Source organism: Euprymna scolopes, chromosome 10, assembly GCF_053919585.1.
Source record: "Euprymna scolopes isolate OS-2025 chromosome 10, ASM5391958v1, whole genome shotgun sequence".
In the NCBI taxonomy this organism is placed as follows: Eukaryota; Metazoa; Mollusca; class Cephalopoda; order Sepiida; family Sepiolidae; genus Euprymna; species Euprymna scolopes.
The window spans coordinates 21469661-21495947 of record NC_136491.1 but is presented as its reverse complement, the minus strand read 5'-3'; the positions used below and the strand labels follow the sequence as shown (position 1 = coordinate 21495947).

At 34.1% G+C, this 26287-nt stretch overlaps 1 protein-coding gene and 1 pseudogene across 1 annotated transcript in view; one reads left to right on the top strand and one right to left on the bottom strand.

The window, feature by feature from the left end:
• LOC145285856 (sodium-dependent multivitamin transporter-like) overlaps positions 1-26287 on the top strand; it is a 215613-nt gene that overhangs the window by 53734 nt on the left and 135592 nt on the right. The gene's annotated exons all lie outside the window — the stretch shown is intronic.
• On the bottom strand, positions 8500-8633 carry LOC145286716 (U2 spliceosomal RNA; annotated as a pseudogene).

Here is a 26287-nt window from a genome sequence, read left to right as displayed (position 1 = left end):
AAAAGTCTAGAGAGAGAGAGAGAGAGAGAAGAGAGTGAGAGAGAGAGAGGATCAACTCGACTCACCATATTTCTCTCTCTCTCTCTCTCACTCTCTTCTCTCTCTCTCTCTAGACCTTTTTCTCTTCTCTTTCTCTCTCTCACCCTCTTTATCTACTCTCTCTCTCACCCTCTTTCCCTTCTCTCTCTTTCTCTCTCTCTCTCTCTCGCCGTCTTTCTCTCTCTCTCTCGCCGTCTTTCTCTCTCTCTCTCGCCGTCTTTCTCTCTCTCTCTCACTCTCTTCTATCTCTACACCTTTCCTAACTCTCTCTATCACCATATTTCTCTCTCTCTGGAAGGGGGGGGTGGCTATCAGTATGAGGCCGCTTAAATACACGAAAATTACTTTTATACGAGTTTGTTTTCTTATGAATGGAACCGCTTTTGTAGGGGGGAGGGGGGAGGAGGCAATGTGCACAGTCTCCCAAGCATTACCTACTATAAAAAAAGATGCACATTTACCCTCTTCTCTCACCCTCTTTCTCTCTCTCTCTCTTTCTCTTCTCTCTCTCACTCTCTTTCTCTATCACCCTCTTCTCTCTCTCTCTTTCTCTTCTCTCTCTCATCCTCTTTCTCTCTCTCTCACCCTCTTCTCTCTCTCTACCTTTTTCTCTTCTCTCTCGCACCCTCTTCTCTCTCTCTCACCCGCTTCTCTCTCTCTACCTCTTTCTCTTCTCTCTCGCACCCTCTTCTCTCTCTCTCACCCGCTTCTCTCTCTCTACCTCTTTCTCTTATCTCTCTCTCTCTCTCAACCTCTTCTCTCTCTCTCTCTTACCCTCTTCTCTCTCTCACTCTCTGTGTACACCTTTTTCTCTTCTCTCTCTCTCTGACCCTCTTTCTCTCTCTCTCACCCTCTTTTTCTGCTCTCTCTCACCCTTCTCTCTCTCTCTCTCTCTACCTCTTTCTCTTCTCTATCACCCTCTTTCCCTGCTCTCTCTCACCTTCATCTCTCTCTCTCTACCTATTTCTCTTCTCTCTCTCTCTCCCTCTGCTCTCTCTCACCCTCTTCTTTCTCCCTCACCCTCTTCTCTCTCTCTCTCTCTCTCTCTACCTCTTTCTCTTATCTCTCTCTCTCACTACCCCTCTCTCTCTCTCTGTCTTACCCTCTTCTCTCTCTCTCTACCTCTTTCTCTTATCTCTCTCTCTCACTACCTCTCTCTCTCTCACCCTCTTCTCTCTCTCACCCTCTTTCTCTCTTACCCTCTTCTCTCTCTACCTCTTTCACTTCTCTCACCCTCTTTCTCTCACACCCTCTTTCTCTGCTCTCTCTCACCCTCTTCTCTGCTCTCTCTCACCCTCTTCTCTCTCTACCTCTTTCTCTTCTCTCTCTCACCCTCTTCTCTCTCTCTTACCCTCTTTCTCTTCTCTTCTCTTTTCTCTCTCTCTCGCCGTCTTTCTTTTCTCTCTCTCTCACCCTCTTTCTCTTCTCTCTCTCTCTTTCACCCTCATTCTCAACTCACTCTTACCCTCTTCTCTCTCCCTGTCTACCTCTTTCTCTTCTCTCTCTCTCACCCCCTTTCTCTTCTCTCTCTCACACCGTCTTTCTCTTCTCTCTCTCTCCCCTCATTCTCTTCTGTCTCTCTCTCGCCCTCTTTATCTTCTCTCTCTCTCACCCCGTTTCTCTTCTCTCTATATTAGCACTTATCAAGGCCAATAGGCAACTCGAGGATGACAGTTCAAAAGGTCACAGTAGTCAAATTTGGGAAAGAGGATGGAACAACTTTAACGGGAGCATGAGTTATTCAGCGACACCAACCTATTTTGTAATATATATATATATATATATATTGTACAAACTATATATTACCACTTATCAAGGCCTATAGGCCACTCGAGGATGAGAGTTTAAAAGTGCACAGTAGTCAAATTCGGCAAAGATGATGGAACCGCTTTAAGAGGAGGATGAATTATTCAGTGACTCCAACCTATTTTGTTACATATATGTATGTATATATTTTGTAAAAAATATATATTACTACTTATCAAGGCCCATAGGACACTCGAGGATTAGAGTTGAAAAGTGCACAGCAGTCAAACTGGGAAAGATGATGGAACCGCTTTAAGAGGAGGATGAATTATTCAGTGACTCCAACCTATTTTGTTACATATATGTATGTATATATTTTGTGAAAAATATATATTACTACTTATCAAGGCCCATAGGACACTCGAGGATTAGAGTTGAAAAGTGCACAGTAGTCAAATCTGGGAAAGAGGATGGAACCGCTTTAACGGGAGGATGAGATATTCAGCGACTCCAACCTATTTTGGTATATATATATTTATATCTATATTTATTTTTAAATATATATTACCACTTATCAAGGCCCATAGGCCACACGAGGATGAGAGTTTAAAAGTGCACAGTAGTCAAATTCGGCAAAGATGATGGAACCGCTTTAAGAGGAGGATGAATTATTCAGTGACTCCAACCTATTTTGTTATATATATGTATGTATATATTTTGTAAAAAATATATATTACTACTTATCAAGGCCCATAGGACACTCGAGGATTAGAGTTGAAAAGTGCACAGTAGTCAAATTCGGGAAAGAGGATGGAACCGCTTTCACGGGAGGATGAGTTATTCAGCGACTCCAACCTATTTTTTTATATATATATTTATATCTATATTTATTAAAAAATATATATTACCACTTATCAAGGACAATAGGCCACTCGAGGATGAGAGTTGAAAAGTGCATAGTAGTAAAATTCGGGAAAGAGGATGGAACCGCTTTAACGGGAGGATGAGTTATTCAGCGACTCCAACCTATTTTTTATATATATATATATATATCTATATTTATAACAAAAATATATTACCACTTATCAAGGCCCAGAGGCCACTCGAGGATAAGAGTTGAAAAGTGCACAGTAATCAAATTCGGGAAAGAGGATGGAACAGTTTTAACGGGAGGATGAGTTATTCAGCGACTCCAACCTATTTTGTTATATATATATTTATATCTATATTTACTAAAAAATATATATTACCACTTATCAAGGCCCATAGGCTACTCGAGGATGAGAGTTGAAAAGTGGACAGTAGTCAAATTCGGGAAAGAGGATGGAACCTCTTTAACGGGAGGATGAGTTATTCAGCCACTCCAACCTATTTTGTTATATATATATATATATATATATATATATTTTTTTTTTGTACAAACTATATATTACCACTTATCAAGGCCCAGAGGCCACACGAGGATGAGAGTTTAAAAGTGCACAGTAGTCAAATTTGGGAAAGAGGATTTAATCGCTTTAATAGGAGGATGAATTATTCAGCGACTCACACCTGTTTTGGTATATATATATATATATATTTATAAAAAAATATGTATTACCACTTATCAAGGCCCATAGGCCACTCGAGGATGAGAGTTAAAAAGTCCACAGTAGTCAAATTTGGGAAAGAGGATGGAACCGCTTTAACAGGAGGATGAGTTATTCAGCAACTCCAACCTATTTTGTTATATATATATATATATATATATATATATATATATATATATATAGATATATTTTTCATAAAATATGTATTACCACTTATCAAGGCCCATAGTCCACTCGAGGACGAGAGTTGAAAAGTGCACAGTAGTCAAATTGGGGAAAGAGGATGGAACCGCTTTAACGGGAGGATGAGTTATTCAGCGACTCCAACCTATTTTGTTATTTTGTAAAAAATATATATGACCACTTATCAAGGCCCAGAGGCCACTCGAGGATAAGAGTTGAAAAGTGCACAGTAGTCAAATTCGGGAAATTTGTTATATATCTATTTTTTTGTTACTTAGGCATTTCCACTTATCAAGGCCCAGATACATCTCGAGGATAAGAGTTAAATGTGCACAGTAGTCAATTGGACAATAAGGCCCAGAGGCCACCCGAGGATAAGGGTTGAAAATGGCAGTAGTTAATTGGACAACATAGTAATACTTAGTAATGGAAAGTCGGGAAATTTGTTATATATATATTTATATTTTGTTTATATAGGCATTACCACTTATCAAGGCGTAGAGGCCACTAGAGGATAAGTGTTGAAAAGTGCAGTAGTCAATTGGACAAAATATAGTAATTGTTAGTAATGGAAATTCAGTAAATTTGTTATATATATATTAATATTTAGTTAAATACGCATTACCACTTATCAAAGCCCACAGGCCACTCGAGGATAAGGATTGAAAAGTGCACCGTAGTAGTCGGTTGTAATGGAAATGCGGGATATTTGTAATATACCTATTTTTTGTTACTTAGGCACAACCACTTATTAAGGCCCAGAGGCCACTCGATGGTATTACCACTTATCAAGGCCCAGAGGCCACTCGAGGATAAGCGTTTAAAAGTGCAGTAGTCAATTGGACAATATAGTAATCGTTAGTAATGGAAATTCAGTAAATTTGTTATATATATGTATATTTTGTTACATACGCATTACCATTTATCAAGGCCCAGAGGCCACTCGAGGATAAGGATTGAAAAGTGCACAGTAGTCAATTGGACAATATAGTAATCGTTAGTAATGGAAATTCAGTAAATTTGTTATATACCTATTTTTTGTTACTTAGTCATTTCCACTTATCAAGGCCCAGAGGCCACTCGAGCATAAGAGTTAAAAAGTCCAGAGTAGTCAATTGGACAATAAGGCCCAGAGGCCACCCGAGGATAAGGGTTAAAAAGTGCAGTAGTCAATTGATCAATATAGTAATCGTTAGTAATTACTACTTCTCAAGGCCCAGAGGCCACTCGAGGATAAGGGTTGAAAAGCGCAGTAGTCAATTGGACAATACAGTAATCGTTAGTAATGGAAATTCAGTAAATTTGTTATATATATATATATTTATATTTTGCTAAATACGCATTACTACTTATCAAGGCCCAGACGCCACTCGAGGATAAGGGTTGAAAATATTCAACAAATTTTTTATCTACAGATTAGAAAATTTGTATATAGGGTATCCAGACATATGGAATATATCTAGCATAATCTATCTATTATATCTATAAAAGTCAGAATGTTTGTGTGTGTGGGTGTGTGTGAGGTAGAGAGAGAGAGAGAGAACAATTCTTAACCTATATATTCAACAAATTTTTTATCTACAGATTTTAAATTTGTTATAAAGGGTATTCATACATATGGAAATATATCTAGCATAATCTATCTATTATATCTACAAAAGTGAAAATGTGTGTGTCTGTGAGAGAGAGAGCAATTCTCAACCTATATACTCAACAAATTTTTTATCTACAGATTAGATAATTTGTATATAGGGTATTCAGACATATGGAAATATATCTAGCATAATCTATCTATTATATCTATAAAAGTGAGAATGTTTGCGTGTGTGTGTGTGTGAGGTAGCAAGAGAGAGAGAGACAGAGCGAGAGAACAATTCTCAACCTATATATTCAACAAATTTTTTATCTACAGATTTGAAAATTGGTATATAAGGTATTCAGACATATGGAAATATATCTAGCATAATCTATCTATTATGTCTATAAAAGTGAGAATATGTCTGTGTGTGAGAGAGAGAGAGAGTAAGAACAATTCTCACCCTTTATATTCAACAAATTTTTATCTACAGATTAGAAAATTTTTATATAGTGTATTCAGACATATGGAAATATATCTAGCATAATCTATTATATCTATAAAAGTGAGCATGTGTGAGAGGAGAGAGAGAGAGAGAACAATTCTCAACCTATATACTCAACAAATTTTTTATCTACAGATTTGAAAATTTGTATATAGATTATTCAGACATATGGAAATATATCTAGCATAATTTATCTATTATATCTATAAAAGTGAGAATGTGTGGGTGTGTGAGAGAGAGAATGAGAGAGAACAATTCTCAGCTTATATATGCAACAAATTGTTTATCTACAGATCCGAAATATCACATTTGTATAGAAGTAGAAATCTGGATACCTATTCTGATACCTAATAAAAGAAAGGACACTCTTTGGGGCGGATTTTGATGATAACAAGTCACTACTAAGAAATTATAATAAACATTGAAATAATTTAAGAATTTTATCAAAATAAAATTGCATGGTAATCACCCAATTTCTGCCACAAAATTTTGATTGGCAAAACTCATAAACAGAAAATATATATTTTCTAATTTCATCTTTTTTTTTTACATAATCTGATTTGATGTTTTCCTTAATATTCAAATCACTATATTTTGCTGCTTAATATCAAATACAGCAAATGAGTTATTTTTTATGCATCAAACAATTACATTTTCTCATTCATCCAAACTAATCACTGAACATCAATTTCATATTTTCTTCACTAAAATATTACTGTGCTTGATGTCATCAAGTGGAGCGGATCATTTTTTTTTTTCATTTGTTCACACATTTTTCCAATTTATATATATTTTGTCTAAGATTCTTAGCCTATGTCATTGCATACCAAGCTGTTTATTAAAAGTTACGGTTCACTGTAAACACATACGTTATACCAAAATAAAAACGCTTCAGATAATGTCTTGATATTCAATTCAGTTTCTCACATGACATCTTATGAAGTTAGTAGAAATGTTACAGACTTTTGAATCTCGAACACTTTCAATACTGTGCACTGATATTTTCTTTTTTGGAATATAAGCACATTCATGATTTTTTTTTACAAACGTCAACAAATTTCACAATGTGTAGCAATGTACTGAAACAATTATAAAAATATTTGTTTTTATTTTGGATGATGCAGGGCATCCGAAGAGAGATTTTTCTAACAAAATGAAAGTATAATTTTTAGCAATAGGTATCTAGGAAAAGGCCACTACATACGTTATAAATTCCAAATTTCCACAACCTGGCAAATACTGGTACACGCTAGCAAATTTAGATTTGCAATTACAGAATATGATTCTAATTTTTTCCTTTGCTCTTTATTCTAACACTACACTAAGTTTACTGTTTTATTTCGCTGCAGTTGATATTGTGTAGAACAATAAGAAAATCATAGTGAACAATGCATTCAACAAAATTTCACACACATTTCTAGATACCTATATCTAATAAGTTCAAAAGAAAGGACACACTTAGGGAGGTATTTTGGTGGTCAAGTCACTAAATAGAGATTAGCTGGTTTCCCGGAATAGCCCAGGATGTAATAAACATTGACTGAAATACATGTTCTAGCTGGTTTCTAGGCGTTGCCAGGGATGTAATATAGACACATTATGTTGTATATTACCTGTTCTCTTCTCCCTAAGGTAAAACAATTTCATATACATGCTGTAAATTACCTATGCTAGGGATAAAACATGAACAATACCAGTCCGGGGGTAGATAAAACAAATAATACATAGAGATGAAAGATTCCTCTCCCCTAAGAATAAAACATATGTTCAATATCTGCTTTTGTTTTTTCATTGTTTATACGGTCCCGAGCAACGCCGGGTAGCCCTGCTAGTCTATATATATAAAAGGCAAAAATCGGTGTGTATGTATGTATGTATGTATGTTTGTTTGTAACGCTAAAACTTTTGAAAGACGGAACCAGAGTTGACAAATTTGGTATCATATTGCACCTTGATCACCCGGATGACAAATATCGAAATTTCACGTCAAACGGACCAGTAGAAAGGGGTCAACTGATCGTTTTTCTCCTAGGGGGGCCCCCAAAAAAACCTGTCATTTTAACGTTATTCAATACGTGTCACGTGACGTGACGTCAGCTCAAACTTTTGACAGACACAACCAAAGTTGACAAATTATGTATCATATTGAACCTTGATCACCCGCATGACAAATATCGAAATTCCACACCAAACGGACCATTAAAAGGGGGTGAACTGATCATTTCTCTCCTAGGGGGGGCCCCCCAAAAAACCTGTCATTTTAATGTTAATATTACATAATCCAAAAACGCTTAGTCATGTCACGTGACGTGACGTCAACATCCAGTAATGGCGAACAAATGTAAACAAACACTTTGTTTTACCGATACTTTTGTAATTTCTCTTCTGCTTTGTTCTAGAGATTATTAAACTCCATGACAATGTCTCCAACGTATTTAACTGGTTAAAAATAGTATTTATACAAGAGTTTTAACGAAAAATATCAGGAAAAAATGTACAGGAATAAAAAAAAATTCAGCTTTCAAAATATTCGTCGATAAAAAAACCGATCTTTATATTTACGCTAGCCATTTTGTATATTACCACGTGACCTGCTATCTCTTAAACTGGAGGGGGGGGATCCACTTGAATCCAACAAAACCAGTAATTTTTTTTTTCTATTATATATACATCATTTTCTATAAAATTAAGTGTAGACTTTATAATTAAAACAAAAAATGTTATTCATACTAAAAAAAAAAAACGCTTAGTCATGTCACGTGACGTGACGTCAACATCCACTAATGGCGAACAATTGTACCTATTTACTATGCCTCCCCACGGGACAGAGTTAGACACCAGGGTCGTTTTTTAACGTGGAGAAAAGGTACAAAAATAAAAATTGTCTCAGTCGTGGAGGATTTCTCCTCCACCGAAAGAGAACAAGAAATAGAAGTGCAGCATCTGAAGAACAGATACTACACTTTGATCTTGACCAAAAGGCCAAGAATGCGAACAATTGTAAATAACAACTTTTTTCACAAAACCAACACCGTCTTTCTTTTTTTTCTCTCTCTTTCTCTCTCTCACCCACTTACTCTTCCCTCTCTCTCACTCTCTTTCTCTTGACGTCACACCACTGTTAAACTGTGGGGGGGGGGGAACACATTCCCAGGCATTATCTCCTATAGATGCACATTTTATTAGAAATTCAGCTTTCAAAATATTAGACGATAATAAAAATATAAAACCAACACCCTCTTTCTCTTTTCTCTCTCTCTCACCAACTTACTCTTCTCTCTCTCTCACCCTCTTTCTCTTGACCTCCTACTACTGTTAAACTGTGTGTGTGTGGGGGGGGAAGAGGCAGCTTGAAAACCAACAAAAACAGTGCACAGTTTCCCAAGCATTTGGGGTGGGAAGGGGGGGAAGAAGCCGAGCGCACAGTTTCGTGTGAGAGAGAGAGAACAATTCTCAACCTATATACTCAACAAATTTTTTATCTACAGATTTGAAAGTTTGTATATAGGGTATTCAGACATATGGAAATATATCTAGCATAATCTATCTATTATATCTATAAAAGTGAAAATGTGTGTGTGTGTGAGGTAGCCAGAGAGAGAGAGAGAGAGAGAGAGAGAGAGAGAGAGAGAGAGAGAGAGAGAGAGACAACAATTCTCAACCTATATATTCAATACATTTTTTATCTACAGATTTGAAAATTTGTATATAGGGTATTCAGACATATGGAAATATATCTAGCATAATCTATCTATTATATCTATAAAAGTGAAAATGTGTGTGTGTGTGTGTGTGTGCGTAAGAGAGAGAGAGAACAATTCTCAACCTATATACTCAACGTATTTTTATCTACGGATTTTAAACTTTGTATATAGGGTATTCAGACATATAGAAATATATCTAGCATAATCTATACATTATATCTATAAAAGTGAGAATGTGAGTGTGTGAGAGAGAGAGAACAATTCTCAACCTATATATTCAACAAATTTTTTACCTACAGATTTGAAAATTTGTATATTGGGTATTCAGACATATGGAAATATATCTAGCATAATCGATCTATTATATCTATAAAAGTCAGAATGTTTGCGTGTGGTTGTGTGTGTAAGGTTGCGAGAGAGAGAGAGAGAGAACAATTCTCAACCTATCTATTCAATAAATTTGTTATCTACAGATTTGACCATTTGTATATAGGGTATTCAGACATATGGAAATATATCCAGCATAATCTATCTATTATATCCATAAAAGTGAGAATGTGTGCGTGAGAGAGAGAGAGAGAGAGAGAGAGAGTAAGTACAATTCTCACCCTATATATTCAACAAATTTTTTATCTACCGATTATAAAATTTGTATATAGGGTATTCAGACATATGGAAATATATCTAGCATAATCTATCTATTATATCTAGAAAAGTGAGAATGTGTGTGAAAGAGAGAGAGAGAAGAGAGAGAGAGAGAACAATTCTCAACCTATATATTCAACTAATTTTTATGTACAGATCTGAAAATTTGTATACAGGGTATTCAGACATATGGAAATATATCTAGCATAATCTATTATATCTATAAAAGGTAGAATGTGTGTGTGTGTTTGTGAGTGAGTGAGTGAGTGAGTGAGTGAGAGAGAGAGAGAGAGAGAACAATTCTCAACCTATATACTCAACAAATTTTGTATCTACAGATTTGATAATTTGTATATAGGGTATTCAGACATAAGGAAATATATCTAGCATAATCTATCTATTATATCTATAAAAGTGAGAATGTGTGTGAAAGAGAGAGAGAGAGAACAATTCTCAACCTATATATTCAACAAATTCTATCTTTACAGATTTGAAAATTTGTATATAGGGTATTCAGACATTTGGAAATATATCTAGCATAATCTATTATATCTATAAAAGTGAGAATGTGTGTGAGAGAGAGAGAGAAAGAACAATTCTCAACCTATATACTCAACAAATTTTTTATCTACAGATTTAAAAATTTGTATATAGGGTATTCAGACATATAGAAATATATCTAGCATAACCTATCTATTATATCTATAAAATGACCATGTGTGTGTGTGTGTGAGAGAGAGAGAGAGTCAGAGAGAGAGAGAGAACAATTTTCAGCTTGTGTGTGTGTGAGAAAGAGAGAGAGAGAAAGAGAGGAAGGAAAATTCTCACCCTATATATTCAACAAATTTTTTATCTACATATTAGAAAATTTGGATATAGGGTATTCAGACGTATGGAAATATATCTAGCATAATCTATCTATTATATCTATAAAAGTGAGAATGTGTGTGTGAGAGAGAGAGAAAGAGAGAGAGAGAGAACAATTCTCAACCTATATATTCAACTAATTTTTTATCTACAGATTTGAAAATGTGTATATTGGGTATTCAGACATATGTAAATATATCTGGCATAATCTATGTATTATATCTATAAAAGTGTGAATGTGAGTGATGGAAAGAGCAAAAAATTCTCAACCTATATAACCTATAAAAGTGAGAATATGTGTGAGAGAGAGAGAGAGAGAGAACAATTCTCAACCTATATATTCCACACATTTTTGGGCACAGATTTGGAAATTTGTATATAGGGTAGGCAGACATATAGAAATATATCTAGCATAATCTATCTATTATATCTATAAAAGTGAGAACTTGTGTGTGTGTGTGTGTGTGAGAGAGAGAGAGAACAATTCTTAACCTACATACTCAACAAATTTTTTACCTACAGTTTAGAAAATTTGTATATAGGGTATTCAGACATATGGAAATATATCTAGCATAATCTATCTATTATAACTACAAAAGTTAGAATGTGTGTGTGAGAGAGAGAGAGAGAGAGAACAATTCTAAACCTATATATTCAACAAATTTTTTATCTACAGATTTGAAACTTTGTATATAGGGTATTCAGACATATGGAAATATATCTAGCATAATCTATCTATTTTATCTATAAAAGTGAGAATGCGTGTGTGTGAGATAGCGAGAGAGAGAGAGAGAAAAAGAGAGAGATAAAAATTCTCAACCTATACATTCAACAAATTTTTTATCCACAGATTTGAACATTTTGTATATAGGGTGTTCAGACATATAGAAATATATCTAGCATAATCTATCTATTATATGTATAAAAGTGAGAATGTGTGTGTGTGTGAGAGAGAGGACAATTGTCAACCTATGTATACAACAAATTTTTTATCTACAGATTTCAAAATTTGTATATTGGGCATTCAGACATATTTCAATATATCTGGCATAATCTGTCTATTATATCTATAAAAGTGAGAATGTGTGTGATAGAGAGAGAGAGAACAATTCTCAACCTATATACTCAACAAATTTTTTATCTACAGATTTGAAAATTTGTATATAGGGTATTCAGACATATGGAAATATATCTAGCATAATCTATTATATCTATAAAAGTGAGAATGTGTGTGTGTGTGAGAGAGAGAGAGAGAGAGAGAGAGAGAACAATTCTCAACCCATATACTCAACAAATTCTTTATCTACAGATTTTAAAATTTGTATATAGAGTATTCATACAAATAGAAATATATCTAGGATAATCTTTCTATTATATCTATAAAAGTGAGAATGTGTGTGTGTGTGAGCGAGAGAGAGAGAGAGAGAGAGAGAGAACAGTTCTCAACCTATACATTCAACAAATTTTTATATATAGGGTATTCAGAAATATCGAAATATATCTAGCATAATCTATTATATCATTAAAAGTTAGAATGTGTGTGTGTGAGAGATAGAGAGAACAATTCTCAACCTATGCACTCTACAAATTTTTTATCTACAAATTAGAAAATTTGTATATAGGGTATTCACACATATGGAAATATATCTAGCATAATCTATCTATTATATCTATAAAAGTTAGAATGTGTGTGTGAGGTAGCCAGAGAGAGAGAGAGAGAGAGAGAGTAAGAACAATTTTCAACCTATATATTCAACAAATATTGGATCTACAGATTAGAAAATTTGTATATAGGGTATTCAGACATATGGAAATATATCTAGCATAATCTATCTATTATATCTCTAAAATTGAGAATGTGTGTGTGAGAGAGAGAGAGAGAACAATTTTCAACCTATATACTCAACAAATTTTTTTATCTACAGATTAGAAAATTTGTATATAGGGTATTCAGACATATGGAAATATATCTAGAGTAATCTATCTATTATATCTATAAAAGTGAGAATGCGTGTGTGTGTGAGAGAGAGCGACACAGAACAATTCTCAACCTATATATTCAACAAATTTTTTATGTACAGATCTGAAATATCACATTTGTATAGAAGTAGAAATCTTGATACCTACTCTGATACCTAATAAAAGAAAGGACACTCTTTAGGGCGGATTTTGATTATAACAAGTCACTAATTAGAAATTATAATAAACATTCTAATAATTTAAGAATTTTACCAAAATAAAATTGCATGGTAATCACCCAATTTCTGCCACAAAATTTTGATTGGCAGAACTCATAAACATAAAATATATATTTTCTAATTTCATCTTTTTTTTTTCTTTTTACATAATCTGGTTTGATGTTTTCCCAAATATTCAAATCACTATATTTTGCTGCTTAATATCAAATACAGCAACTGAGTTATTTTTATGCATCAAACAATTACATTTTCTCATTCATCCAAACTAATCACTGAACATCAATTTCATATTTTCTTCACTAAAATATTACTGTGCTTGATGTCATCAAGTGGAGCGGATCATTTTTTTTTCATTTGTTCACACATTTTTCCAATTTATATATATTTTAAAGATTCTTAGCCTATGTCATTGCATACCAATCTGTTTATTAAAAGTTAAGGTTCACTGTAAACACATATGTTACACCAAAATAAAAACGCTTCAGATAATGTCTTGATATTCAATTCAGTTTCTCACATGACATCTTATGAAGTTAGTAGAAATGTTACAGACTTTTGAATCTCAAACACTTTCAATACTGTGCACTGATATTTTCTTTTTTGCAATATAAGCACATTCATGATTTTTTTTACAAACGTTAAAAACTTTCACATTGTGTAGCAATATACTGAAACAATTATAAAAATATTTGTTTTTATTTTGAATGATGCAGGGCATCTGAAGAGAGATTTTTCTAACAAAATGAAAGTATAATTTTTAGCAATAGGTATCTAGGAAAAGGCCACTACATATGTTATAAGTTCCAAATTTCCACAACCTGGCAAATACTGGTACATGCTAGCAAATTTAGATTTGCAATTACAAAATATGATTCTAATTTTTTCCTTTGCTCTTTATTCTAACACTACACTAAGTTTACTGTGTTATTTCGCTACAGTTGATATTGTGTAGAACAATAAGAAAATCATAGTGAACAATGCATTCAACAAAATTTCACACACATTTCTAGATACCTATATCTAATAAGTTCAAAAGAAAGGACACACTTAGGGAGGTATTTTGGTGGTCAAGTCACTAAAAAGAGATTAGCTGGTTTCCCGGCATAGCCCAGGATATAATAAAGATTGACTGAAATACATGTTCTAGCTGGTTTCTAGGCGTTGCCAGGGATGTAATATAGACACATTATGTTGTATATTACCTGTTCTCTTCTCCCTAAGGTAAAACAATTTCATATACATGCTGTAAATTACCTATGCTAGGGATAAAACATGAACAATATCAGTCCTAGGGTAGATAAAACAAATAATACATAGAGATGAAAGATTCCTCTCCCCTAAGAATCAAACATATGTTCAATATCTGCTTTTGTTTTTTCATTGTTTATACGGTCCCGAGCAACGCCGGGTAGCCCTGCTAGTCTATATATATAAATCCCAAATGTCTGTGAGTTTGTATGTTTGTATGTAACGCTAAAACTTTTGAAAGACACAACCAGACTTGATAAATTTGGTATCATATCGAAGCCCCGTGTCCCGGATGACAAATATCGAAATTTCACGTCAAACGGACGAGGAGAAAGGGGTAAACGTATCAGTTATCTCCAAGGGGGTCCCAAAAAAAACTGTCATTGTAATGCTTTTTATTACGTAATTCTTGAATGATCCAATGTAATTCATACGTAAAAAAAAAAAAAGCTTAGTCATGTCACGTGACGTGACGTCAACGTCCACTAATGGCGAACAATTGTTAATAAAAAAATCTTTCTCCGATACTTTTGCATTTTTCTCTTCGGCTCAGTTATATCTTTTTTTTTACTTTATGCCAATGTTTCCATCGTTATTACCTGGTTAAAAATATTATTTATACAAGAGTTTTAACGAAAAATGTCAGGAAAAAAAGTACGGGATTAAAAAAATTCACCTTTCAAAATATTAGACGATTATAAAAATATCGTAATATTTATGTAATGTACAATAATTAGCCATTTTGTATATTACCACGTGACCTCATACCTCTTAAGCTGGAAGGGGGGGGGGGAATAAAACCAACACCGTCTCTCTCTCTCTCACACTTACTCTCTCTCTCTCTCTCTCACTTTCTCTATCACCCTCTTTCTATTTTTCTATTCGTTTAAAAACGCTTAGTCATGTCACGTGACGTGACGTCACGGTTTGGTTACTATGGAAACACTTACTTTTTGTGCTGCTTCGAAAAGGAACAAAATTCAACATACACCGCTTCCTCTTCCCTCCCTCCCTCTCTCTCTCTCTCTCACACACACACACACACACACTTTCTTCGGTGTGTTTTTGTTGTTACGTACGTATTTTTTTATATTTTTATCTCAGTAATTTTTATTATATTTAATAGCATTTTCTTTTTTTTTTTTTCATGGGAAATTATTTTTCTATTCGTTTTAAGAAAATGCTATTAAAAAATAAAAATGCGATAAATTCTGGCAACAGTTATTTATTTATGCTATTCGCAGCCGGCCGGAAGAAACGCGCATAGACATTTTGTAAACATTGTTTTTAAAAAATAAAAAATAATACTTCTATTATGTTTTAAACGACTGTAATAGTTTATTTTGGAAGTATAAAAAAAAGTCCATTAATTTGAACTTAAAGTCTGTTTGAATAAAACTTATATAAAAAAAAACCGTCACTTCCGGCAAATGGCTATGTAAACAACTGGTGGCATTTTTCGAATACATCGGTAAACACTGTATGTTTTTCGAGCTGAATAAATATGATAAAAACACAAAAAATATATCCAGTTGGATAGAAAAGTAACTTATCTTGCCTTTCCTAACATTTATTTGTTATATATTTGTCTTTTGACCGTCCACTAATGGCGAGTTTTTTTTTTTTTTTAAATAAAACTAATTTTAAAATTTCGATGTTAGAAAAACAGTCCATCTCCATCACATGTCAATATAAAAATTCTCTTTTTGTTTGATAAAAAGAATAAACAGTTAATAGATACAACAAAAAAGTCCATTAAGTTCAACAAACTAAACTCTTTTATTTATAATAAAACTCTTCGACAGTTTAAATGCTTTCAAAATCCTATGTAAGTATATCGTTTTTACTGTACACAGATTCGAAAAAGTTGTCATCAAACAAATATATGACAGAGTTGAATAAATATGTTACATTGATTAAAAACACTTCTTATTAGCATTTTCTTTTTATATGACAACGTTAATGTTCATGAATCTCTCTTTTAATCATTTTTATCGACTATCAGCCAAATAACCGGGGTCTAAAATTTGGGAAATTATTTTTCTATATTTTTCTATTCATTTAAAGAATATGCTATTAAAAAAGAAAAAGTCGATAAAAGTTAGACATAAACAGTAAAAAAATAGAAGATATTATTATTAAATAACAATAATTATTAAAAATAAATATTAACATTTACAAAAATAAAATGAGTTAGTATTAAAAATAATTATTAAAATAAAAATGAGTTTATTATTAAAAATACATATTAATATTCAAATAAAATTGTTTTTATTATTAAAAATAAATATTAATATTTAAAGTAGAATAAAATGTGTTTATTATTATAAATAAATATTAATATTTAAAATAATATGTGTTTATTATTAAAAATAAATATTAATATTTAAAATAATATAATGTGTTTATTATTACAAATAAATATTAATATTAAAATAAAATGTGTTTATTATTAAAAATAAATATTAAGGAAGGTCAACAGGTGGAGGAAAAATAGTCAATGCAGGTCATACCACCTGACCAGCTAAAATCGCCTTTTTATATAAGGCAGACAGTCAGACTATTTGCCTTGAGGGCGGGCTAAGCCCTCCTACCCCCCCCCACCCCAAAGCTGAGAGCTGGGGAAACTTCTCTCAGAAGGGGTATGGGAGGACAGGGAGACCTTCCCTCTTTCAACTAAGAGATAGATATCCTTTTGTATGGTTGATTGACCCCCCCCCCCTGTCGGTTCTGCTTACTCCATTCCGAAAGAGATCAACCTTACACAAAAAAAAAAAAAATATGGGGACAGGGAAGCCTTCCCGGGCCCCCTTTCTGGGAGGAGAAGTTCCCCGGCTCCTACCTTTTTGGGAGTGCTCAGCCCGTCCTCCAGTCAACCACAATATTTGAAGAATAAAGATATTTTTGTTTTTGTGTTTTAGGTGGTGAAGGTGATCTGGGGAGTGTTTTTTTTTTTCACAAAAAAGGTACTTTTTACGAATGGGTATCCAAGAAAATAACAGTATTTTGTCAGAAATTAAGATTTTCATTGACCACTCTCAATACTATCAGAAATGAAAAAAGTTAATTAAACAGTCTACACAATATAAACTAACTGTTTTGTTGGCTTTTTATTCTAACTCCAAACTAACCCATAACTACATTTTTCTTTTATTTTGCAAATTTGATTTCCTTTAGTTTATATTGTGTAGCTGAATCAGAAATTGATTTATCTTTTGTCATTTGTAGTTAACATGCTATCAGCGCAATTACTACAGTGTAATCACACATGATCTACCAAAATAAAAACACTTCAGATAAAGTCTTAAATAGAATTCAGTTCCTTACATGACATCTGATGAAGTCAGTACAAACGTTACAAACTAATACTTGAAAAACAATTTGACATTTACTGTACTACAATATCACATTTGTATAGAAGTAGAAATCTGGATACCTATTCTGATACCTAATAAAAGAAAGGACACTCTTTGGGGCGGATTTTGATGATAACAAGTCACTAATTAGAAATTATAATAAACATTGAAATAATTTAAGAATTTTACCAAAATAAAATTACTTGGTAATCACCCAATTTCTGCCACAAAATTTTATTTGGCAAAACTCATAAGCATAAAATATATATTTTCTAATTTCATCTTTTTTTTTTTACATAATCTGGTTTGATGTTTTCCTAAATATTCAAATCACTATATTTTGCTGCTTAATATTAAATACAGCAAATGAGTTATTTTTATGCATCAAACAATTACATTTTCTCATTCATCCAAACTAATCACTGAACATCAATTTCATATTTTCTTCACTAAAATATTACTATGCTTGATGTCATCAAGTAGAGCGGATCATTTTTTTTTACATTTGTTTACACATTTTTTACAAATGTTTTTGAGAGTCCATACAAAGTTATAAGTGTTCAACATTTTTTTTCATTTGAATATATTTTGTCTAAGATTCTTAGCCTATGTCATTGCATACCAATTTGTTTCTTGAAAGTTAAGTTCACTGTAAAAACATCTGATACACCAAAATCCCTGATACCTGTTTCTTATAAGCGCCAAATAACTATCACTATTTCGATTTGTGTTTCATGAGAACAATTCAATATTGATACATTATAAGAAACATTTCCAGTGCTTTTCTCTTTTTAGCAATAGTTGGTTGATAATTAGAGGACACAACTAACCCTATACTATGCTTTACTTTGTTTTGTATATATATTTTGTATTGTGTGAAATTAACAAAGATTCATATGCAGGAATCTGTTGATACATTCCAAGAATCCCAATGCGACCAACAAACTTGAAAGACTACAATTTCTTTTTACTATGACCAATAAGAAAGCTCAAGGACTAAGTTGTTGGACTCATCCTGATCACCATTTTAAATTATTGTTAACAGTAAGTTTAACATTTTAAGTACAGAATAATATTCCTTTTGATATTTATAAATTACTATTTTCTGTGACAGATGTTACTTTTTCAATATTGATTGTACCCTCTTTTGTGTTTTTAAATTTTGCATACAATAATATTAAGCACACCATACCAAGACCACTATTTGAGCATCTAATAAACTGCCTACCAAGACCAATGTTTTCAAGTGACAATGGAGAGTATTCATGTTATGTTTCACATTTTTATGTTTTGAAATATTTTGCTGCTTAATATCAAATTCAGCAGATGTTTACTTTGTTTTGTGTATATACTTTATATTAGGTAGAATAAACAAAACTTAATTTCGCTACCATCATTATTTGTAGTGACATGCACTGTTAACATAAATAAAATCACTGGTGACAATCCCTGATACCTGTTTCGTATAAGCACCAAATAACTATGATAATGTGTTATTGTTGATACATTATAATAAACATTTCCATTGACTGGTCGTTTGCTTAGCTTAGGTTTACATCATTTTTTCACAATGTTTCTCTACTTGCTTTCAGCATGAGAGCAGATCATATTCTGCACATGTTTCATGCATATCACAAAAACTTATAATATTTGATCAACATTTGACTAACAATTTTACAAAAAAGACCTACCACCTTAAGGGGGGTAAAGGTAAGGCTCCCCACATAACCATAAAAGAAAGCCGCCCCCCCCCATACAGTGGGAAAGAGCTCCCTTCCCATTCTGGGGCAGAGAAGGGGCAAGGAAAACTCTTAAACATAAATGGTCAACGGAGGGTATACACCCTGGGAAACTAAAAGTCTATATGGAATCTGCATAAATTAAAATATCCTGTTTAAGCGTATTGTATGACAGGGAGGGAAGGTCAACAGGTGGAAGAAAAATGGTCTACGCAGAGCATACCGCCTGACAAGCTAAAATCGCCTTTTTATATACGGCAGACAATCAGACTCTGATTGCCTGGACGGCGGGCTGAGCAATGAATGTGGAAGCCGGGGAACTTTTCTCAGAAGGAGGATGGGAGGCCCAGGGAGCCTTCGGTCTCCTCCTAAGAGAGGGATATCCTCTTACTCCCTTTGGAAAGAGATCAACCTTACACAAAACAAAAAATATGGGAAGAGAAGCCTTCCCGGGCCCCCCTCCCCCTTCTGGGAGGAGAAGTTCCCTGGCTCCAACCCTTTTTTGGGGGGGGGGGGCGCCTAAGCCTGTCCTCCAGGCAACCAAATGAAAAAGAAATTTACCCATCCCACCTTTGTAGGAAGTGTGCTCAGCCCACCTTCTGAGCCACTGTGAAAGTTTCCGTCCACCAAAAGGGAAGGGAACGAGGAAGGAAAAGTCTCTGAGAATCTTCATGCAATTTCTTTGACAAAGAAACTGTTTTCACTTGATTCCACACAAAATTTTTATTGCTTTTTCATCTATTGTCTTATATTAGGATTTCTTTATGCATGTTATTTTATTTAAGAGTACTAAATAGCTTTTCAGTTTCTTGAGACTCTTTCAACTGTCTGGATTCTGCAGCAACGTTGTGGAGTGATATGTAAAACATAAATTGGTACTTTATAACAATAGGTATGTAGAATTCTAACTCGCCAGTGTTGATCGTTTCAATTATTTACAAATTCACCAGGTCCTGGATATGACCATAAACTGTATCCAAACATGGGGCTTTGTGAAGTGTGAAGCCACCATTTAATTGCTATTGCTACCAGGTCCACTCTGATATTTATATTTAAAATAATATGTGTTTATTATTAAAAATAAATATTAATATTTAAAATAATATAATGTGTTTATTATTACAAATAAATATTAATATTAAAATAAAATGTGTTTATTATTAAAAATAAATATTAAGGAAGGTCAACAGGTGGAGGAAAAATAGTCAATGCAGGTCATACCACCTGACCAGCTAAAATCGCCTTTTTATATAAGGCAGACAGTCAGACTATTTGCCTTGAGGGCGGGCTAAGCCCTCCTACCCCCCCCCCCCCACCCCAAAGCTGAGAGCTGGGGAAACTTCTCTCAGAAGGGGTATGGGAGGACAGGGAGACCTTCCCTCTTTCAACTAAGAGATAGATATCCTTTTGTATGGTTGATTGACCCCCCCCCCCTGTCGGTTCTGCTTACTCCATTCCGAAAGAGATCAACCTTACACAAAAAAAAAAAAAATATGGGGACAGGGAAGCCTTCCCGGGCCCCCTTTCTGGGAGGAGAAGTTCCCCGGCTCCTACCTTTTTGGGAGTGCTCAGCCCGTCCTCCAGTCAACCACAATATTTGAAGAATAAAGATATTTTTGTTTTTGTGTTTTAGGTGGTGAAGGTGATCTGGGGAGTGTTTTTTTTTTTCAAAAAAAAGGTACTTTTTACGAATGGGTATCCAAGAAAATTACAGTATTTTGTCAGAAATTAAGATTTTCATTGACCACTCTCAATACTATCAGAAATGAAAAAAGTTAATTAAACAGTCTACACAATATAAACTAACTGTTTTGTTGGCTTTTTATTCTAACTCCAAACTAACCCATAACTACATTTTTCTTTTATTTTGCAAATTTGATTTCCTTTAGTTTATATTGTGTAGCTGAATCAGAAATTGATTTATCTTTTGTCATTTGTAGTTAACATGCTATCAGCGCAATTACTACAGTGTAATCACACATGATCTACCAAAATAAAAACACTTCAGATAAAGTCTTAAATAGAATTCAGTTCCTTACATGACATCTGATGAAGTCAGTACAAACGTTACAAACTAATACTTGAAAAACAATTTGACATTTACTGTACTACAATATCACATTTGTATAGAAGTAGAAATCTGGATACCTATTCTGATACCTAATAAAAGAAAGGACACTCTTTGGGGCGGATTTTGATGATAACAAGTCACTAATTAGAAATTATAATAAACATTGAAATAATTTAAGAATTTTACCAAAATAAAATTACTTGGTAATCACCCAATTTCTGCCACAAAATTTTATTTGGCAAAACTCATAAGCATAAAATATATATTTTCTAATTTCATCTTTTTTTTTTTACATAATCTGGTTTGATGTTTTCCTAAATATTCAAATCACTATATTTTGCTGCTTAATATTAAATACAGCAAATGAGTTATTTTTATGCATCAAACAATTACATTTTCTCATTCATCCAAACTAATCACTGAACATCAATTTCATATTTTCTTCACTAAAATATTACTATGCTTGATGTCATCAAGTAGAGCGGATCATTTTTTTTTACATTTGTTTACACATTTTTTACAAATGTTTTTGAGAGTCCATACAAAGTTATAAGTGTTCAACATTTTTTTTCATTTGAATATATTTTGTCTAAGATTCTTAGCCTATGTCATTGCATACCAATTTGTTTCTTGAAAGTTAAGTTCACTGTAAAAACATCTGATACACCAAAATCCCTGATACCTGTTTCTTATAAGCGCCAAATAACTATCACTATTTCGATTTGTGTTTCATGAGAACAATTCAATATTGATACATTATAAGAAACATTTCCAGTGCTTTTCTCTTTTTAGCAATAGTTGGTTGATAATTAGAGGACACAACTAACCCTATACTATGCTTTACTTTGTTTTGTATATATATTTTGTATTGTGTGAAATTAACAAAGATTCATATGCAGGAATCTGTTGATACATTCCAAGAATCCCAATGCGACCAACAAACTTGAAAGACTACAATTTCTTTTTACTATGACCAATAAGAAAGCTCAAGGACTAAGTTGTTGGACTCATCCTGATCACCATTTTAAATTATTGTTAACAGTAAGTTTAACATTTTAAGTACAGAATAATATTCCTTTTGATATTTATAAATTACTATTTTCTGTGACAGATGTTACTTTTTCAATATTGATTGTACCCTCTTTTGTGTTTTTAAATTTTGCATACAATAATATTAAGCACACCATACCAAGACCACTATTTGAGCATCTAATAAACTGCCTACCAAGACCAATGTTTTCAAGTGACAATGGAGAGTATTCATGTTATGTTTCACATTTTTATGTTTTGAAATATTTTGCTGCTTAATATCAAATTCAGCAGATGTTTACTTTGTTTTGTGTATATACTTTATATTAGGTAGAATAAACAAAACTTAATTTCGCTACCATCATTATTTGTAGTGACATGCACTGTTAACATAAATAAAATCACTGGTGACAATCCCTGATACCTGTTTCGTATAAGCACCAAATAACTATGATAATGTGTTATTGTTGATACATTATAATAAACATTTCCATTGACTGGTCGTTTGCTTAGCTTAGGTTTACATCATTTTTTCACAATGTTTCTCTACTTGCTTTCAGCATGAGAGCAGATCATATTCTGCACATGTTTCATGCATATCACAAAAACTTATAATATTTGATCAACATTTGACTAACAATTTTACAAAAAAGACCTACCACCTTAAGGGGGGTAAAGGTAAGGCTCCCCACATAACCATAAAAGAAAGCCGCCCCCCCCCATACAGTGGGAAAGAGCTCCCTTCCCATTCTGGGGCAGAGAAGGGGCAAGGAAAACTCTTAAACATAAATGGTCAACGGAGGGTATACACCCTGGGAAACTAAAAGTCTATATGGAATCTGCATAAATTAAAATATCCTGTTTAAGCGTATTGTATGACAGGGAGGGAAGGTCAACAGGTGGAAGAAAAATGGTCTACGCAGAGCATACCGCCTGACAAGCTAAAATCGCCTTTTTATATACGGCAGACAATCAGACTCTGATTGCCTGGACGGCGGGCTGAGCAATGAATGTGGAAGCCGGGGAACTTTTCTCAGAAGGAGGATGGGAGGCCCAGGGAGCCTTCGGTCTCCTCCTAAGAGAGGGATATCCTCTTACTCCCTTTGGAAAGAGATCAACCTTACACAAAACAAAAAATATGGGAAGAGAAGCCTTCCCGGGCCCCCCTCCCCCTTCTGGGAGGAGAAGTTCCCTGGCTCCAACCCTTTTTTTGGGGGGGGGGCGCCTAAGCCTGTCCTCCAGGCAACCAAATGAAAAAGAAATTTACCCATCCCACCTTTGTAGGAAGTGTGCTCAGCCCACCTTCTGAGCCACTGTGAAAGTTTCCGTCCACCAAAAGGGAAGGGAACGAGGAAGGAAAAGTCTCTGAGAATCTTCATGCAATTTCTTTGACAAAGAAACTGTTTTCACTTGATTCCACACAAAATTTTTATTGCTTTTTCATCTATTGTCTTATATTAGGATTTCTTTATGCATGTTATTTTATTTAAGAGTACTAAATAGCTTTTCAGTTTCTTGAGACTCTTTCAACTGTCTGGATTCTGCAGCAACGTTGTGGAGTGATATGTAAAACATAAATTGGTACTTTATAACAATAGGTATGTAGAATTCTAACTCGCCAGTGTTGATCGTTTCAATTATTTACAAATTCACCAGGTCCTGGATATGACCATAAACTGTATCCAAACATGGGGCTTTGTGAAGTGTGAAGCCACCATTTAATTGCTATTGCTACCAGGTCCACTCTGATATTTATATTTAAAATAATATGTGTTTATTATTAAAAATAAATATTAATATTTAAAATAATATAATGTGTTTATTATTACAAATAAATATTAATATTAAAATAAAATGTGTTTATTATTAAAAATAAATATTAAGGAAGGTCAACAGGTGGAGGAAAAATAGTCAATGCAGGTCATACCACCTGACCAGCTAAAATCGCCTTTTTATATAAGGCAGACAGTCAGACTATTTGCCTTGAGGGCGGCTAAGCCCTCCTACCCCCCCCCCCCCCACCCCAAAGCTGAGAGCTGGGGAAACTTCTCTCAGAAGGGGTATGGGAGGACAGGGAGACCTTCCCTCTTTCAACTAAGAGATAGATATCCTTTTGTATGGTTGATTGACCCCCCCCCCTGTCGGTTCTGCTTACTCCATTCCGAAAGAGATCAACCTTACACAAAAAAAAAAAAAATATGGGGACAGGGAAGCCTTCCCGGGCCCCCTTTCTGGGAGGAGAAGTTCCCCGGCTCCTACCTTTTTGGGAGTGCTCAGCCCGTCCTCCAGTCAACCACAATATTTGAAGAATAAAGATATTTTTGTTTTTGTGTTTTAGGTGGTGAAGGTGATCTGGGGAGTGTTTTTTTTTTCAAAAAAAAGGTACTTTTTACGAATGGGTATCCAAGAAAATTACAGTATTTTGTCTCTCTCACCCTCTTCTCTCTCTCACCCTCTTTCTCTCTTACCCTCTTCTCTCTCTACCTCTTTCACTTCTCTCACCCTCTTTCTCTCTCACCCTCTTTCTCTGCTCTCTCTCACCCTCTTCTCTGCTCTCTCTCACCCTCTTCTCTCTCTACCTCTTTCTCTTCTCTCTCTCACCCTCTTCTCTCTCTCTTACCCTCTTTCTCTTCTCTTCTCTTTTCTCTCTCTCTCGCCGTCTTTCTTTTCTCTCTCTCTCACCCTCTTTCTCTTCTCTCTCTCTCTTTCACCCTCATTCTCAACTCACTCTTACCCTCTTCTCTCTCCCTGTCTACCTCTTTCTCTTCTCTCTCTCTCACCCCCTTTCTCTTCTCTCTCTCACACCGTCTTTCTCTTCTCTCTCTCTCTCCCCTCATTCTCTTCTGTCTCTCTCTCGCCCTCTTTATCTTCTCTCTCTCTCACCCCGTTTCTCTTCTCTCTATATTAGCACTTATCAAGGCCAATAGGCAACTCGAGGATGACAGTTCAAAAGGTCACAGTAGTCAAATTTGGGAAAGAGGATGGAACAACTTTAACGGGAGCATGAGTTATTCAGCGACACCAACCTATTTTGTAATATATATATATATATATATATTGTACAAACTATATATTACCACTTATCAAGGCCTATAGGCCACTCGCGGATGAGAGTTTAAAAGTGCACAGTAGTCAAATTCGGCAAAGATGATGGAACCGCTTTAAGAGGAGGATGAATTATTCAGTGACTCCAACCTATTTTGTTACATATATGTATGTATATATTTTGTAAAAAATATATATTACTACTTATCAAGGCCCATAGGACACTCGAGGATTAGAGTTGAAAAGTGCACAGCAGTCAAACTGGGAAAGATGATGGAACCGCTTTAAGAGGAGGATGAATTATTCAGTGACTCCAACCTATTTTGTTACATATATGTATGTATATATTTTGTAAAAAATATATATTACTACTTATCAAGGCCCATAGGACACTCGAGGATTAGAGTTGAAAAGTGCACAGTAGTCAAATCTGGGAAAGAGGATGGAACCGCTTTAACGGGAGGATGAGATATTCAGCGACTCCAACCTATTTTGGTATGTATATATTTATATCTATATTTATTTTTAAATATATATTACCACTTATCAAGGCCCATAGGCCACACGAGGATGAGAGTTTAAAAGTGCACAGTAGTCAAATTCGGCAAAGATGATGGAACCGCTTTAAGAGGAGGATGAATTATTCAGTGACTCCAACCTATTTTGTTATATATATGTATGTATATATTTTGTAAAAAATATATATTACTACTTATCAAGGCCCATAGGACACTCGAGGATTAGAGT